Raw genomic sequence first — 15,735 nt, 5'->3', positions numbered from 1 at the left:
TGAATGGTCAACTTCAGTGAGTCAGGCTCACATCAGCATCAGCTGTAATTTTCAGTCTTCCAAACTTGGGGGCGTCTTCTTTGATCTCCCCAACAACACTGTCAAATGCTTGGCATATACACTGGGCTTCAGTAAATGACTGTGGAAACCCCATGGAGGCACGCCCCTTGGGAATTTTCTCCTTCCTTTGTATCCAGAGTACTGCTCTGTCTTAGTAATTCTCATGTTTCACTCACCAGCCTGTCTCCTCTTCTGATCTCCCCAAACGGGTCAGCCTTCAAAGTCCCTGTTTACTTTTTCTTCCCCTTCTCCCCCCTTTCAACCATTTGGCCCCTTCCCCTAGTTTTCAATAAACCCCTCCTCTGTCCAGAGACGTCAGAACCTCTCACCTGCACTCCACGGCGTCTAATCACGCACCCGTCACTGCAACTGAAGAACCTAAGAGCCCCTTCCAGTCCTAAAGTGCTGCCCTGCGTGTCACGTGGAGCGCAGGACAGGAGGCAGCTGACGGCAGGGGGTCAGGGGGCAGCACATGCTGCCTCATCAACAGACCCGGTTTCCACCAGTTTGCCACTTACACACTGTAAGCCCCCAAGACAGTCCTTTCTCCTGTTTCCTTCCATCTTAGTTTCCTCCTCCACACAATGGGGAAAACAAGCCACCTTGAAAGATCGTTGTAAAGACTAAATGAATTTCCATTTGTAACGTATCGAGCCTTGGTCACATTAGAAAACATCCCACATCTGTGCTACAAATCGGCTTCTCCAGTCTGTGCCCATTTCTGTTCAGGCCTCTCTGTTCTTACTCATCAGGCTCGAAACCCTGGAGGCAACTCTGACCTCTCCTCACTGCTTTCAGTCAGATCAGTAGCCAAGAACGTCCTTTCACTTCTCTCCTCTTTTGGCCGTTGCCAGGATCACGGCAGTAGACACTCTTACCAGCTCCGTGCACCCCCGTGTCACTCACTCACCGCCGGCTCAGTCTCAGAGCACAGCCGTCGCTGCATTTCCGCTCCCGCTCAGAAACCCGGTTGTCTCGGCCAGCCGTCTCCAGAGAAGCACACACTCCGAGTCCTCAAGGCTCTCTTCCTTCTTCTCCCTTCCTTCCTTCTTCTCCCTGACCTTTCTCTGCTGACTCCAGCCAAAAGGGTTGCTCTCCACCCCCGAAGGCAGCTCAGATGTCATTCTTCTCCTGCCATCCTGCCCGCCAGGATCAGGAGGAAGCAGTCTCTCCCTAACCTGCAGTGGTTGAGGGAGCCAGACCACCTCCGGGGACTCAGTCTCTTGCTGTGCAACCTTGGAAAAGTTGCTCAACCTCTCTGAGCCTTGGTTTTTTCATCTATAAAATGGGGGGAAACTGTGTCTACTTTGTAAGATTATTGTTAACTGCTCAGAAAGAATTATTATGATGTCACTTTGTATGACTTTCAGGGACTTTTCCTTATCATATTCTGCCTAGTATCAGTTTTTAAAATATAACCATGGTGCCCTCACCATGCGACTCAGTTGGCTGGGCATTGTCCACAAAGCAAAAGGTTACCGGTTTGATTCCCGGTCAGGGCACATGCCCGGGTTGCAGGTTCCGCCCCAATGGGGGGCATGTCCAAGAGGCAACCAACGGACGTTTCTCCCTCACACAACGATGTTTCTCTCTCTAAAAATCAATAAAGAAAACATCTCCTCAGGTGAGGATTAAATAAAAGAATTTGCATCTCATTCATTGTTTGCTGGCTCTCACTTCGTAACACCTCCCAAACATAAGCTCTGGGTGGGAACAGACGGTCCGCTCCCCTTGGGTGGCTCCCCGACATGCTCGGCCCTCCAATGTTTATGGAAATGGATACAATGAGGTGTAATTATTTCTGTCTCTCAGTCTCAAAAGTAAGAACCAAACCAGGAAACCTAGCGACCTGGCCAGGATCACATCAGGTAAGGCAGAGCCATGGAAACAACTGGCTCTCCCAACTGGATGCAATAACCCGTCAGCACCAGGGGCCCAGCCCACTTAATTACGCTGCTGAGCAGACAGACGTGATACAGAGCGGTGATTAGCTTCAGAAGTTAGGACCTTCTCGGAAAAGAATCCTGTGTCCTTGGCCAAATGTCAGCCCGGGACATCTGATGGAAACAGCCCTTGTTTGCATCAAAGAGTCTTGTGCAAGGCCCCCTCCGCTCCCAGCTTTCCAGCCCGGGTCAGCTGTGCACAGAGCAGCGGGGCACAGGGTGTGCTCGCCTCCGTGGTGGGAAACGCTGCTAGACTGTCCTCACTCAAACAGGACAACTGCTTCTCTCCCACTCCTGCAGGAACGACCAGACTAGAACTCACAGAAACTAAACAATGAATGAAAAAAAGACCACCATTCAGCCTTTACAAAGTAGTGACACTAAGCGAGAGGTTGCTTGGAGGGGCAGGAGAGGAGGGAGGTACCAGAGGGAGCACAACTGAAAATAAGGAAAATGTGTATTTAACAGTAAAAATGTCTATTCAGACCAAAGGTTATTCTCAGTGTTCAAGGGTTTGGGGTTTTCTTTTGTTTTTCTTACTAGGATGGGGAATTCAGGCATTCCTTACTTTCTGTTCTCACCTTACAATCATCAGCCTAGAAACCCCTTTTCTGAGTCCAGAATTAAGCTATGAGACAAACACAGGCTCTTAAAGAAGTCTGTACAAAGGCTATAGGATATATAGGAAGTAGGTGACCAAGGTATTTTCCAAGCTACCTACTCCGTCACTCCGCACAAGAGCACCTGTTCTGGGGGCAGGGAAACAGAAACATTTTCTGTAGTAACTGCATCTAAGCTAGCTCAGGATGTGGCTGCAGCCTGGTTAAATTCAACTGACATTTACTTATTTTTTTTAAAAGGTTGGGGAATATTTCTTCAAGTCTATGTCACACTTTGGTTTTTCATTTTGGGGGTAACCTGGTTTAATATTAAAATGGATCTGACACATGTACACTCCTCCCAAAGAAAAATATAGGTAAAGTTCGCAGATGCAAAAATACTGATATATTAAGAGAATGAGAAGACAAGCCACAGACTGGGAGAAAATATCTGCAAAAGATCTAACTAATAAAGGACTATTACCCAAAATACACAAAGAATTCTTAAACTTAACAGTTAAGAAAATGAACAATCTAATTTAAAAGTGGGCAAAAGAGTGAAACTGGTATCTCACCAAAGCTATATAGATAGCAAACAAGCATATGAGAAGATGCTGAACATCACCTAGCATCAGGGAACTGCTCATTAAACCAACGAGATAGTACACAGTTACCAGGACAGCAAAATTCCAGAACACTGACACCACCAAGTGCTGGTGAGGACGGGGAGCAACAGGGACTTCAGATGACAGCTCGGCGGTCTCTTACAAACGTAAGCACACTCTTACCGCACCACCCAGCAGCCTCACTCCGTGGTATGTACACCAATGACTTGAAAACTTATGTCCACCACACAAAAACCTGCCCGTGGGACTTTATAGCAGCTTTACTTGCAAGCACCAAAACGTGGAAGCAACCAAGATGTCCTTCCACAGAAGCACTGACAAGCTGTGGTGCAATGGGACGTTCTCCAGAGCTAATAAGAAATGAGCTATCAAGCCATGAAAACGTATGTTGAAAATGAAATGTATTTCGCCCTGGCTGGCATAGCTCAGTGGATTGAGCGCGGGCTGCAAACCAAAGTGTCACAGGTTCGATTCCCAGTCAGGGTACATGCCTTGGTTGCAGGCCATGACCCCCAGCAACCACACACTGATGTTTCTCTCTCTCTATCTCCCTCCCTTCCCTCTCTAAAAAAATAAATAAATACAATCTTAAAAAAAAAAAGAAAAAATGAAATGTATTTCACTAAGTGAAAGAAGACAATCTGGAAAGGCTATGTACTGTATGATTCCAACTATATGACATTCTAGAAAAGGTGAAACTATGGAGATGGTTAAAAAAAATCAGGGGTTGAGGGGAGAGGGGTGAATAGGCGGAGCGCAGAGGACCTTTAGGGCCGTGAAACTATTCCGTAGGATGCCACCGTGGTGGACATGTGTCATTACACATTTGTCAAAACTCACAGAATGGACACCACCAACAGCAAGTGCTACACCATGAATGTGGGTGATAAGACACGTCAATGCGAGTTTGTCGATGTGGACAAACACACACGGCACTCCGGTGAAGGATGCGGATAGCGGGGGAGGCCATGCATGTGCGGGGTGGGGGCCACCCTGGAACTCTGGACTTGCTGCTCAGTATTGCTATGAATCTAAAACGGCTCTGACAATGAAGTTTATTTAGCCTGGCTGGTGTGGCTCAGTTGGAGCATCATCCCATAAACCAAAAGGTCATAGGTTCAATTCCTGGTCAGGGCACATGCCTGGGTTTTGGGTTCAGTCCCCGGTTGGAGCATGGATGAGAGTCAACCTATCAACGTTTCTCTCCCTCTCTCCTTCCCTCCCTTCTCCTCTTTCTTCAATCAATGGGCATGTCCTCAGGTGAGGATAAAAGAAAGCCTATTTAAATATATCTAAATTACATATATGTAACTTCCCCAGTGTATGTAACACATAAGCATATACCTCACTATAAAAAATTGGCAGTGCCATCATATTAGGAGGGAATCAAAATGAAATACTTTAAAATACAACACATTTATTCACTCCATAAACATGAATGGAACACTTACCATGTGCCACCCACTTGCTACTCCGGATTCCACCTTGTGAAGCTTCCTTTCTAATGACATCATCTTAAAAATTCATTGCTTTCAAAGCCACCTACTGCTACCAGAAATCACTGCCAATGCCTGCCTGAGGGATTATTATTTTTTAATGGGGAAAAAAGTTGATTCTTTGGAATTCACAAAGGTTCCTAGGTGTGTGGGGGTCAACAATGGGAAATGTGTTCTTTCTAAAGCCTAAATGTCCCCAAGTACCAGAGAGCCAACCACACGAGTGGACGCAGCACTGAGACCCTGAGCCCACAGCACGCATTGCTTAGTAACAGCCAGGAGACATGGTTCCAGTTTTCTGACTTATGGTAAGATCCTGAGAAAGTTCCCAGAAGGCAATATAAATCTAAAACCCTCTGCAGAGAAATGGTCCCCATTCCCTTAACTGCACACATTTTAGCAAATTAGAGCCAGCAGCAGGGATTCAGGTTTTACCCTCTGCAGGAAGGGGAGCTTGCAGAGTCGCACGCCGCCCTCCCACACACCTGGTCGGAACAGCTTGCTAGTCTGCAGACACAGGGTGCGTGACTTGCACAAATGTAGGATCCCCAGAACTGTCCGATACTCCTTTAAAATGGCTAAGGTGCTTGATGACAACCCACGGCAAACTGCATGTATACACCAAGCCTTCCAAAGTGAGGCCTTGAAATCAGGGGAAGAGAAGGTTTAGTCAGTGTCAGGAGGTCGGTTCAGTCTTGTGGTGACTAAAAACGCCTTTCTACCCAAAAAGGAGGCCACTGCTCTTTTCACCATCCCCACGAAGACATGATGCAGTGAAGACCCGACCCATGCGCCAGGCACATCATGCTCCTCTGGGGGTGGGTGGAGGCAGGGGGTGGGAATGGCGGAACACCAGAATGAATTAAGTATCTTCCTTCCTCGCTCCAGCCTTCCCTTTTTCTTTCTTTTCTTTCCATGTTTTTTTTTTCCTAAATATCTGCAGAGGTAAGCAATTTCTCAGGTGTGAAACAAAGCGCTTTCTAGAAGATACGGTAGAAGATGGGCATGACAGCAAGGGGGAAGAGACTAAAGCAACAGACCCACCCGTCCCCCAACATCAAAGAAACATCATCATCACCGAGTGCTGACTGAGCCAAGCCCATGAACCTCAACGACACACACATCTGCTCTGGCACATTTTCAGAAGGTGCTTCCCTGTCTTGGCAGTCACGGGGAAAAGATCAAAATTAACTAAGAAAATGACCCCTCTGATCCCTCTCCTGCAAACTGTCGATGCACAAATGTTTCCTGCCTACGTTTCTGCATTTATTTAGTTGTTACCAATTCACCATCAACTCACAGTTCTTGCAACCCCATCGTATGTCGACTTGTTCTCTGGACAGAGTTCCTGCCACGTGCAGGGGATATGCAAATATTCCAGCACCATGTGGGGTGTATTCAAGTTGACTTTCATAGCTTAGGTATTTGAGATAATGCAAAAGATTAGGGCAGAGGCCAAGTGTGGCATGGAGTGTCAAGAAAGGCAACCTAGAAGGGATAGGACTCGGTCTGGAGGGAGGAAAAAACAATTCAGATCGGCTGGGAGAACATGCAAAAGAATTCCAGGCAAACAGTTCTGTGCTCAGAGATCTTATTAGGGATTCTGAACCTGATCTTCCCAACTGATGGTCATTGTCATTTAAGGGCATAAAAACAACAAATTTATGAAAAACATGTTCCTCTCAGAAAGAGATCCACTGAGGAACTTAGAAGCCCAGCTGCATTCCTGGTAGGAAATCTGGAATGTGGAGGACCTCAGGAAGAAAGAAAGGGGTCTGGCAGTTTCCCCCCAAGAATCGCACAGAGACACCCACTCTGAACAGGCATGGGCGCCAACAGTCCTGCACCACAGCCTTCAGCTCAAAATCTGGGACTCCAAACAAGTTTCTCAACTCCCTTCTGAGCCTCAGTTTCATTTGGAGAGTGGAGATAATGACATGTAAATCACCAGACTGAGGCAATGCATGTAAATTGTCTAATTCAATAGTGGTTCAAGAAATAGTAACTGTTGTCATCGCATAAAAAGGAAGCATGAAAAATTGCCCAGTTGGAGGGGTGGCAAATTTCGATGCCTCGGGGAAAAGTTCTGGAGTCTTATCTGTCTCGCATTTCTATGTGCTGCATTTTAATCTTGGCAGATCGCTGGGGGCAGTAAGGAAGCAACGTGGTGGGTGCCGGTGGCTTAGTTCCAAATAGCAGGACAGCCTCTGTGGCGCTGCTTTCTGGAAAGCACATGGCACCTTCACAATTGAGAGGTGTCACTTCCTTGGCCCAAGATCATGACAAGAGTCATTCACTGATTATCCACTTGGGGTTAATCCATCTTACACCCTGCTTACAGAGTTTGACATTTTAGACTGGCCAAGAAAAACTCAAGAAACTTCTAATGAATGTCTTTGCACCAGGCACCCTGATAGACCCTTTCAGGGTCTCTGCACCCAGAAGCAGAAGGAAAAGCTCCAGTCTGTCATGCACCAGGTGCTTTAGACCTGCAATTGCTACAAATTCTCACAGGTCTACAAGAAAGACTTTACAGAGAAGGAAGGAATCAAGTAAGTTGTATGCATTCCTTCCATTTTTTTCACTCAGTCATTCCTTCATTCACTCGGTGTTTTCTACGTAAATGTCCTCTGTGCACTTGCTGGGTTTATAGCACATGGCAGAGAAAGTCACTGCCCTCCAGGGGTTTAGGTTGAAGGGGAGAAAGATAAGCACCTGTCACAAGGCAACCCAAAGATGTGTGTCATCCATAGGATACGAGTGCCAGGACGGTGGCAGTAATTCTGACCGGGAGGTCTTGGAAGACTTCTACAAGGGTGTTCCATCAGCTGGGCTCAGATTTGGAGAAAATAATCAGAGACAGTGCAGGGATGCCCAACATGCATGGAGTTCATGACGGAGACACACGGGTGGAAGAACGTCTGTCACATCTGGGGATGGGAGCTGTCTGCTGCAAGAATGGGCAGGTAAGCCCTGGCTGGTGTAGCTCAGTGGATTGAGCTCGGGCTGCGAACCAAAGTGTTGCAGGTTCAATTCCCAGTCAGGGTACATGCCTGGGTTGCAGGCCACGACCCCCAGCAACTGCACATTGATGTTTCTCTCTCTCTCTCCAACTCCCTCCCTTCCCTCTCTGAAAATAAGTAAATAAAATCTTTAAAACATTAAAAAAAAAAAGAATGGGCAGGTAACATGGGGTGGCCAGGGGCCCATGGAGGATAGAGGTAGGTGGGCACTGAATTGTGAAGAGTTGTGAATGCCAAACACAGGAGTTACCTTTGCTGGTTACATTTAACAATACAGTGTGGGCACTAAGAAACTTGGGGGTGGGGCAGGGTCTTAGCTGCAAAGAAAATGGCATTAACGTTGGGTTCAGGCTCCAGAACTTAGTTCACTGCAGCTTCCCCCCCCCACCCCGCACCCTACATCAGCAGGTAGTACCTTAATTTATCATCTTTCTCCAACTTTTACCCTTTGTCCTTTCCTTAACAGGACACTAGAAATTAAGCATGTAGATTCTAAGGAAGCCCAGAGAGCTTTGGGGGGACAGGAAGACGTGTGCAAAGCCATTAGCCCGAGTCACACAGCCCCCAGCGAGGTCACCTCGCCACTCCAGTTCAGCTGTAGCAACTGGTTCTTCAGTGTCATTCATTTGCACTCACCCCTTTAATCCCAGTCAGTTTTGAAGGCTATCTAAGTTTTCCTCTCTGTAACTAAAGGGTAGCCTGACTTCCCATTTAGGAGTTTGGTTCACTCTGGTGCCATCTCGTCTTTGGGGCCCAGCTGAACTTCTGACATCGAATTCCCACCAACTACCACCTCTACCTCCAACACAGGGGCGGGGGAGAGGGAGAGAGAGAGAGAGTAGGTTCCAACTAGAAATCACGTCCTGACGTCAGCGCCTTTCCACTTTATTTCACGATTCCAATGCCCTCGCTCCATTTCCCCCACTCCACTCACCTCACTTCAGATGCTTCATCTCCCCTAGAGAAGCTTGTGGAAAGTGTCTGTTGCCCCCACAAGCCATTGCTACAGGGTTAGAGGTCTGTGCCCTACCATCTCACCATGAGCCCTGGGTACTCCCGTGTCCCCACTGAGGGGGCTGTGTTGAAGGTTCATTTGGCTCTCAACATGTATTCCACAATAAAATACTCATATGCTTGCTCGTTAAGAAACGGAGGTGAACACTTGGGTAGAGCAGTAAAACCATAGGGGAAGGGAGAAGGGAGACCCCGAGGCCCCTTAGGCGAGTGAGTGGAGTTACAGCAGGGACACTTGGATCTGCTCACAGTTGCCGGCTCATCCATCACAGCTCCTCGAAGACCATTAACTTGCTAACCATTATCCGACCGCCTTTACCACACACTGTCCCACCGGAGGAGGATAATGCCAAATGGAATGCAAGGTATTCGTGCCGCCCTTGCAGGTAAAAGGACAAATAGGCCCGCTATTAGGGCGAGGCTACATCACCAAATCGAGCCCAGCCTAAAGCTCAAGGGTGTAGCCAGGGGAGGGGTGATTCACTACGGGAGGTGGGGCAGGGCAGTTAGGAGAAAAGGAAAATCGAGTGGCGTCCCAGAGGAAGCGGTAATCGGATTCTGAACGCTGGCCGTGAGGAACACTCCGCGCCCTGTGGCCGCCGCTCCCGGCTCAGCCTCTTATCGCCCTCCCCTCCCAACCCGCGCTTCACCCCACGCCTCTGCGCTCAGTCCCGAGCTTCGGCATTCTCCCTGGGTGAAGGCATCAGCCTCGCCCCACCACTCACCCACCCACCGGCAGACAGGGACTTCTGGCTCCGGGAGGACTAAACGGCCACCCCTCCAGGGCGGCGAGCTGTTGCCCATCTTCCCCCCACCCCACCACCACCCATCCTTACTGTGCCATTCGACAGTCTGATGGCAGCCCAAGCCGCTGATCTAAGCCGGGCTAGAATGGAGCGGAGGGGAAAAGGGAGAACACATTTCACAAGGACCCAAGAGGACGCGCGGCCCCTCCTCGGAGTCCCCCATCCCCACCCCCTCAGCCCCGAGTGGGGCCGGGGGCGCGGACGAACGAGGCGATGGGAGCGCAGTCGGTCCCGGTCGGCAGCTGCACACAAAGCCCTTCACCTTCTCCTCGCCTCCCAAGCTCCTCCCTGGGCTTCGTTGTTCCGAGGGTCTCGGATGCCCCCTTCGGTGGTCGGCGGGACGGTCCGACTCCCTCTCGTAGCGCTGCCCCCTCCCTCGCATCTCAGCCTCCTCCTCCCCGCCCCTCGCCACGGACCCCCCGCGGAAGCTCATCCCGGGTTTGGGGGTCATGAGAGCACCCCTTGCGCCCCGAGGAAGCCGACAGCGGTCCGGTCTCCGAGGCACAACTTCACCCAGCTGGTCCGCCACCCACTCCGGGAGCACACCCATCCCCACAGCTGTCGCATCGGGTCCAGATCGGCCCCATCTCCCGAGGACGCGGGAGCCCAGCCGCAGGCACGCTCCTACCTGCGCGGCAGCGGGGCAGCCAGAAGCGAGGGCACGCAGCGCCCGGCCCGAGCCCCGCGGCGCGGCCGCCCTAGTGCTGCGGCGGTGGCAGCTGCAGCGGCCGCTGGCTCGCCTGCAGACTGGCTGGCTGCCCGGCTGACTCCTCACTGGGGCTTCCTGTGGGGCTGGACAAAGGACATTTCCTGGGAGGAGCGGGGGAATGTTCCCAGCATGCCTCGATTTGTAGTTCCCGGGGACTTCCTGCCGCCACGACAACTGGTACACCAGAAAGGGACACCGGGACTGGGGGAGAGGGGGCTCCCCGCGTCCCTAAGCGCTCCGGTGAAGTGGGGAGTGGCACCCCGGGCCCAGCCCCGCTGCTCGCGGGGATGCGGTCGCCAAGCCGGCGCTCGCGCTCTGCGCACAGACGGCGGTCCCCTCACGGGGGCCGGCCGCCGAGCTGCCCCCGGTGCGGGAAGACCCTGCGGGGGAAAGGCCTTTTTAGAAAGGAGAAGTTTGGGGTGGGTTCACTTTGGGTTGACTTGTTTTTAAAATAGATTATCTTGTTCCTTTTTTTTTTTTTTTTTAACTGCCGGAATCCTGCCGGGGGCGGATTAAAGAACTTGACCGCTCACTAGGAATTCAGGTTCCTTAAGATCTTGGCACTTTATCCTTAAAACCATAAGGGCTGATTGTTTCCAGATCCTGACCTGGTGACATTCCCCCCTCCGAGGCTGGCCACGTCCCAGACATCTTTTCAAGAAAAGTAATTAAATTAAGAGATTGAAAACAAATTACATGAATGAACAATAAGACACGTTTAAAAAAAACACACCCAGAGAAACAAAACCCTGTGCTACTGAGTTAGGAACGTGATGGACTTGCTGCTTCTCTCGCCCTCATTCACCTTCAGGATTCGGCTCCCCGGGTCCTACCACACCGACGCCACGGCCACTGTAAGCGCGTCTGCGGGGGGCGGGGGGGGGCGCTGGGTAGGGAAGGCAGACGTTGGCTGCGAGAGAGGCGCTCCACCTCCAGCCTATCAAGAGTCGCTAACATCCCCCACAAATTCCTGTCTAATTATGGAACTGCCTACCCAGGCCCCTCGTGGGAAAATCAAGGGAGGACCACATGGAGACTAAATGACTAGAAGCTGTGTTCTCTCACAAGGAGCTGGGAAACGAGGTTCTAGAATCCTCTAAAACGCATCTGAAGAGACAGGAGGTCATAATGACCCATCACACCCACTTGGCCTCTCCCGTTTCAAGTAAGTGCACACGAATTAGAACGTTGGAGTGAGGGATTTAACTTACATTTGACAGAATTATATCCACTTTTCTGCCGTAGTTCCCATTCTCCAGAGATCCTTAACCACAGGGAGAAAATGGGGTGGGTTCATTTAGGGCGCGGAGCTGATGAGAGGCACGTCTTAGATTCGAGCACCTGCCTCCCCGAAGTTCCTATCGCAGGTCGCCGTGGACTGTCCGCCTGGGTTCTTTGTTTTGTGATCCCTGCATTTTCCCTCCCAACTACTGCTCCTCAAAGGTTTGCAGCCTAGCAGCATTCTAGCAAAACTGCCCTCTATCCCTCAAAAAACTAAAACTAAAAATAAAAAAGAATCGGTCATCCTTGGCAAATCTAGCAACCTCTTCTAGTGTTCGATTCGCAAAGATGATACACTTGCCAGCAGCATTTTCCCTTGTGAATGTGCCCTCGATGAAGGGATTGTTTGTCTTGCTTCCGACACAGTACCCAGTCCTTTTCTAACTTCAGCCCAGGACACACAGACCTGTCCCTTCCCTGTTGTCTCCAAACTAGGACAATTAGTTGCATCAACAACGATTTATTTCCCACTTACTCCATGCTAGTCATGCCTGGGGTAGGTACATGATAACACTCGACAGTGAGGTTTCGTGGAGTAACTATGAGCCATGTGTTGCCCTCCAGAAGCTCACATGCCACTTGGCATCACAGTCACTACACAGTATGTTACGTGCTGTGACGAAGGCACATGCAGAGGCTTGTGCTCCCAGAAAGTGATGCCCTGTCCCTTAACTCTCTCGTCCCAGTGACGGCAGGAGTGGCACCGGAGTGGCCAGAGGAGGGGCCCGGAGGTGAGAAAATGCACATCTCACAAAGGGAACTTAGGGTAACATTTGGTTGTGAAGGGGTGGCAGCTGGGAAGAAAGGAAGGTAGCTCTGAGGGCGGGCGTTCCATATGGTTCTTACTTGTTTAGTTTTTACGATGAGAGCTCCTTGGGGATGTTTAAATGCCCGTGGGAAAAGAAAGGTCTGGGAGAGTGGCAGGGAGTGAAGACAGGGGAGAAAGAAAGGATAAGATATCAGGCATTCAGCAAATACTTGCTGAATTAACTAATTCCTGCTACACATCAGTGTTGAAGATGTTGAAATTGGAATTAACAAGCTGCACCCTCCCAGCTGAGAGAGCCAGTCTGAGCACAGACAGAAATGAATTCCTTTCTCCCTCCTCACGCACCCTCCCCATCCTTCGTGTCCTGAGGGAAGGTAATGGAAAAACAGTCAAGAGGAGACAAGGAGGCACCCCCCTCCCCCGGGGTGGGAGGATGGAGCCTTTTCCAACAGGTTCCAAAGGTGCACAGCAGCTTCGGGAAAGTCTCAAGTTGTGAGCCTGGGGGTTTGGGCAGTATTTTATTTTTAAATCAAGCAAGTATTTTGCCCTCTTCTTTTTTCTTCATTTCAAGGTAAAACAGATAACTCTTCTCATCCTTACCTTTTCAAAGGGGAGTTGATCATTGAAAACAATAATAACAATAAAATCAATTTTATGTACACTTAGATATATTCCAGGATTTAAAAAATATGCCCTATTAATATTCCTATATTTCATGGAGTGTTGTTTTAATGATTATAACATTGTACGTTTAATGTTTGGAAGAATCATCTCCTGTAACTAAGCTTTTATGTCCTTTTTTCGAATCAGTGTCCTCACATTTGCATTCAAAAACTATTCTAATGTAAAATTTGTTTTACTAAAAATGAATATGAAACTATATACAAAATACTTTGGGGGACAAAGGAAATCAGAAGGGGAACAGCCCTGGCTAGATTTGCCTACATTGTTTAAGCTTGCAAGTATAAGCAGGACATCTGTTGTTTTTCTTACCTTAGCAAGCCTCCATCTCCCGTTTTTTGGTAACAATGTCTTTGGGGGAAACAACCCCCTTCCCACCCTGTGTCCTTGTGATTTAGGGAGGGGCAGAGCTTGTCTCTACCTCCATTTCAGTAGTGGGCACGTGATCAAGGCCTGTTAATGAAGCGATTCCATTGCTGTACTAAGGATAAGCGCCTAGAGGAAGCAGCGCTCAGAAAAAGTGTGTGTGTGTGTGTGTGTGTGTGTGTGAGAGAGAGAGAGAGAGAGAGAGAGAGAGGAGAGGAAACATACACACAAGCAAACCCCTACGATATTGTTTGATCATCCCAGAAGCCGAATGCCACCAGACTTTTAGTTGCTTGAGCCAAAAACATTCCCTTTGGGCTGAAGCTATTTTGAATTCTGTCTCTGGCTTCCCAAAGCATTCTGTCCAGCTGGCATGGGGCATTTCCGTGCATGTCCCTAACTGTGCAGTTCCTGAGTTAAGGGAGGGTGTGTGAGAAGGAAAGGAGCCTCAGACCCCAGCCTTTCCAGAGTGGCATTTTAGAAACCTTGATTGGTGAATGTCAGGATTTCAGAAGGTTTGGGCTACTTGTAGTTTTCATGAATGTTCTCAAGAAAGAGACCTGCTGGTGTTGAAATAGGCCTGTGGAGAAGAGCAGAGGAAGAAACAACAGCACGTCTCGGAGGTGTTCCTTCTGCCTGTAGCCGACAAAGCCAAACGGTCCAGAGTCAGGTATACTGGGCCATGCCAGGTTGGAAAAGTGAACATCTCTGCCCTTTGCAGAGGGTGACAGCAAAGGCTCGTGGGTGGAAAACAGATACTGGAAAGACTAGGGTCGCATCAAACTCCTGCTGTGTCTTCCCTGCCTGAGGAAGGGAAGAATTAACCCCATTTTAAGTAGGGTGGACACATAATTTATCATCCAGCATGGGACAATTTTGAGTGACTGGGGTGTTATTAATAATTACACCCGATGGATGGCTCTAAAACAGGTCACCCTAATTGAAAGAGCTGTTCACCAGGACACAGCTCTGCCTCGAGAGGCCAGCCCATTTAGTCCTCCTCAACCCCAGATGACTGTTTCTCGTGTCCCAGGCAGAGGTCTAGATGGCCGCCCTAAGGCCTTTCCTTACGAGGCAGAAAGCCCCTGGCCAGGCTTCTAGAGCGTCAATGAACTTCACACATTTGAACTGCACTAGCAAGTGGATGAGCACAGCAGGTCAGTCCCCAGAGGGCAACCCTCCCCAGTTCCCAATGCAGTTGTGGTCATGCAGGGAAATAGTCCATAAGCATCTTTGTCTTGTGCGTTAAAGTGGAAATAGCTAAACTGGCCAAAGAACTCGATTTCCCAAGGAGCAGGTAATTCTGGTTATTTCTTATTAGCAGAATTGAACCCATCCCAGGGGACAGTCTCCCTGCTTGTCATTTACCCTTTCCGTTGCTGTCAGGCAGGAGTTACCCTTGTTTCCCTCCGCAGTCTTTACACTGCCTGTGTGGGGAGCGGTCGCATGTGTAGTTCAGTCATCGCTGTCAGAAAGGGGGAGGGAACATCATTTCACGCCCTGGCCTAGGAGCTAGACACAAAGTACGGCTCTTTCTCTTTGGAGTTTGAGTGAATGCATTTTCACACATGTGGAGAATAATTGCATGCTTTTAAGTGGGGACATGTTTAAAATGGTGTATGGAAGTGGGCGGGCTGCCATTCAAGGCCGTTCTTGATGTAATGGCTCAGCATGTATTCCCATTTCTTGGAACAACACCTGACTTAGCTTCTGAGGAACCCTCCCCTGAAACTTGAGTCCTGTCTGGAAGAGGCTGCCATCCTTCCCTCTCCTCCCACCTCTTCCTCCTCCAGCTCCGGGGCTAGGTCCGTGACCCCGGCCTCTCCCCTACCAGCGCTGCCACCATGATGCCCAGACCTGTGGTCTGTCCCAGGGCGGGTGTACTGCGCAGAAGCTGAGGCCAGAGAAGCTCATTTTCTCTGTTGCACTTGTTCTTTGGAAAGACAACACACATCTGAAGGTGCGGGTGGTGCAGGCTAAAGGTGGAATTAAAACAGAGAAGAGAAGAGCAGAGAGAAGAAACAGGAAATAGAGGTCTTCAGTTCAGCCATGTCTGATATATTCCCACACTTTTCAGTTATGTGAACAATTAAGTCTCCCACCACCACAATTCTGTCTCTTTTGACGTGTTTGCTTGACTTGGATTTCTGCCTATTTCAACAGAAGTAGTCCCAACTAAACTGAGAGATTCCGTGTGTTTTGCAGTGTTTCTCCTGGTGAAGATCCCCGACGGAGACGGCAGGAGAACGAGGCGGAGACGGACCCACCTGGACAACGCTGTCAGGGAAGAGTCCCTTTCCTCCACGGACCCCCGATTGTTTCCAGCGCCAGCGCCCTAATTCCCTTATCCAGACGGGTTATG

General features: G+C 49.5%; 1 protein-coding gene across 1 annotated transcript in view; it reads right to left on the bottom strand.

Annotated features, from left to right (window-relative positions):
- Positions 1-10,323, bottom strand: part of ZNF697 (zinc finger protein 697) — a 29,110-nt gene extending 18,787 nt beyond the window's left edge. Inside the window, exon 1 of the mRNA XM_045816776.1 lies at positions 10,196-10,323. The gene's annotated coding sequence lies outside the window, so the exon portion shown is untranslated. The remainder of the gene's footprint in view (positions 1-10,195) is intronic.
- Between the last annotated feature and the right edge of the window lie 5,412 nt (positions 10,324-15,735).

This window comes from Phyllostomus hastatus, unplaced genomic scaffold, assembly GCF_019186645.2.
Source record: "Phyllostomus hastatus isolate PE091 unplaced genomic scaffold, TTU_PhHast_1.1 phas_scaffold_216, whole genome shotgun sequence".
Lineage (NCBI taxonomy): Eukaryota > Metazoa > Chordata > Mammalia > Chiroptera > Phyllostomidae > Phyllostomus > Phyllostomus hastatus.
This window is presented reverse-complemented; position numbering and strand designations above follow the sequence as displayed.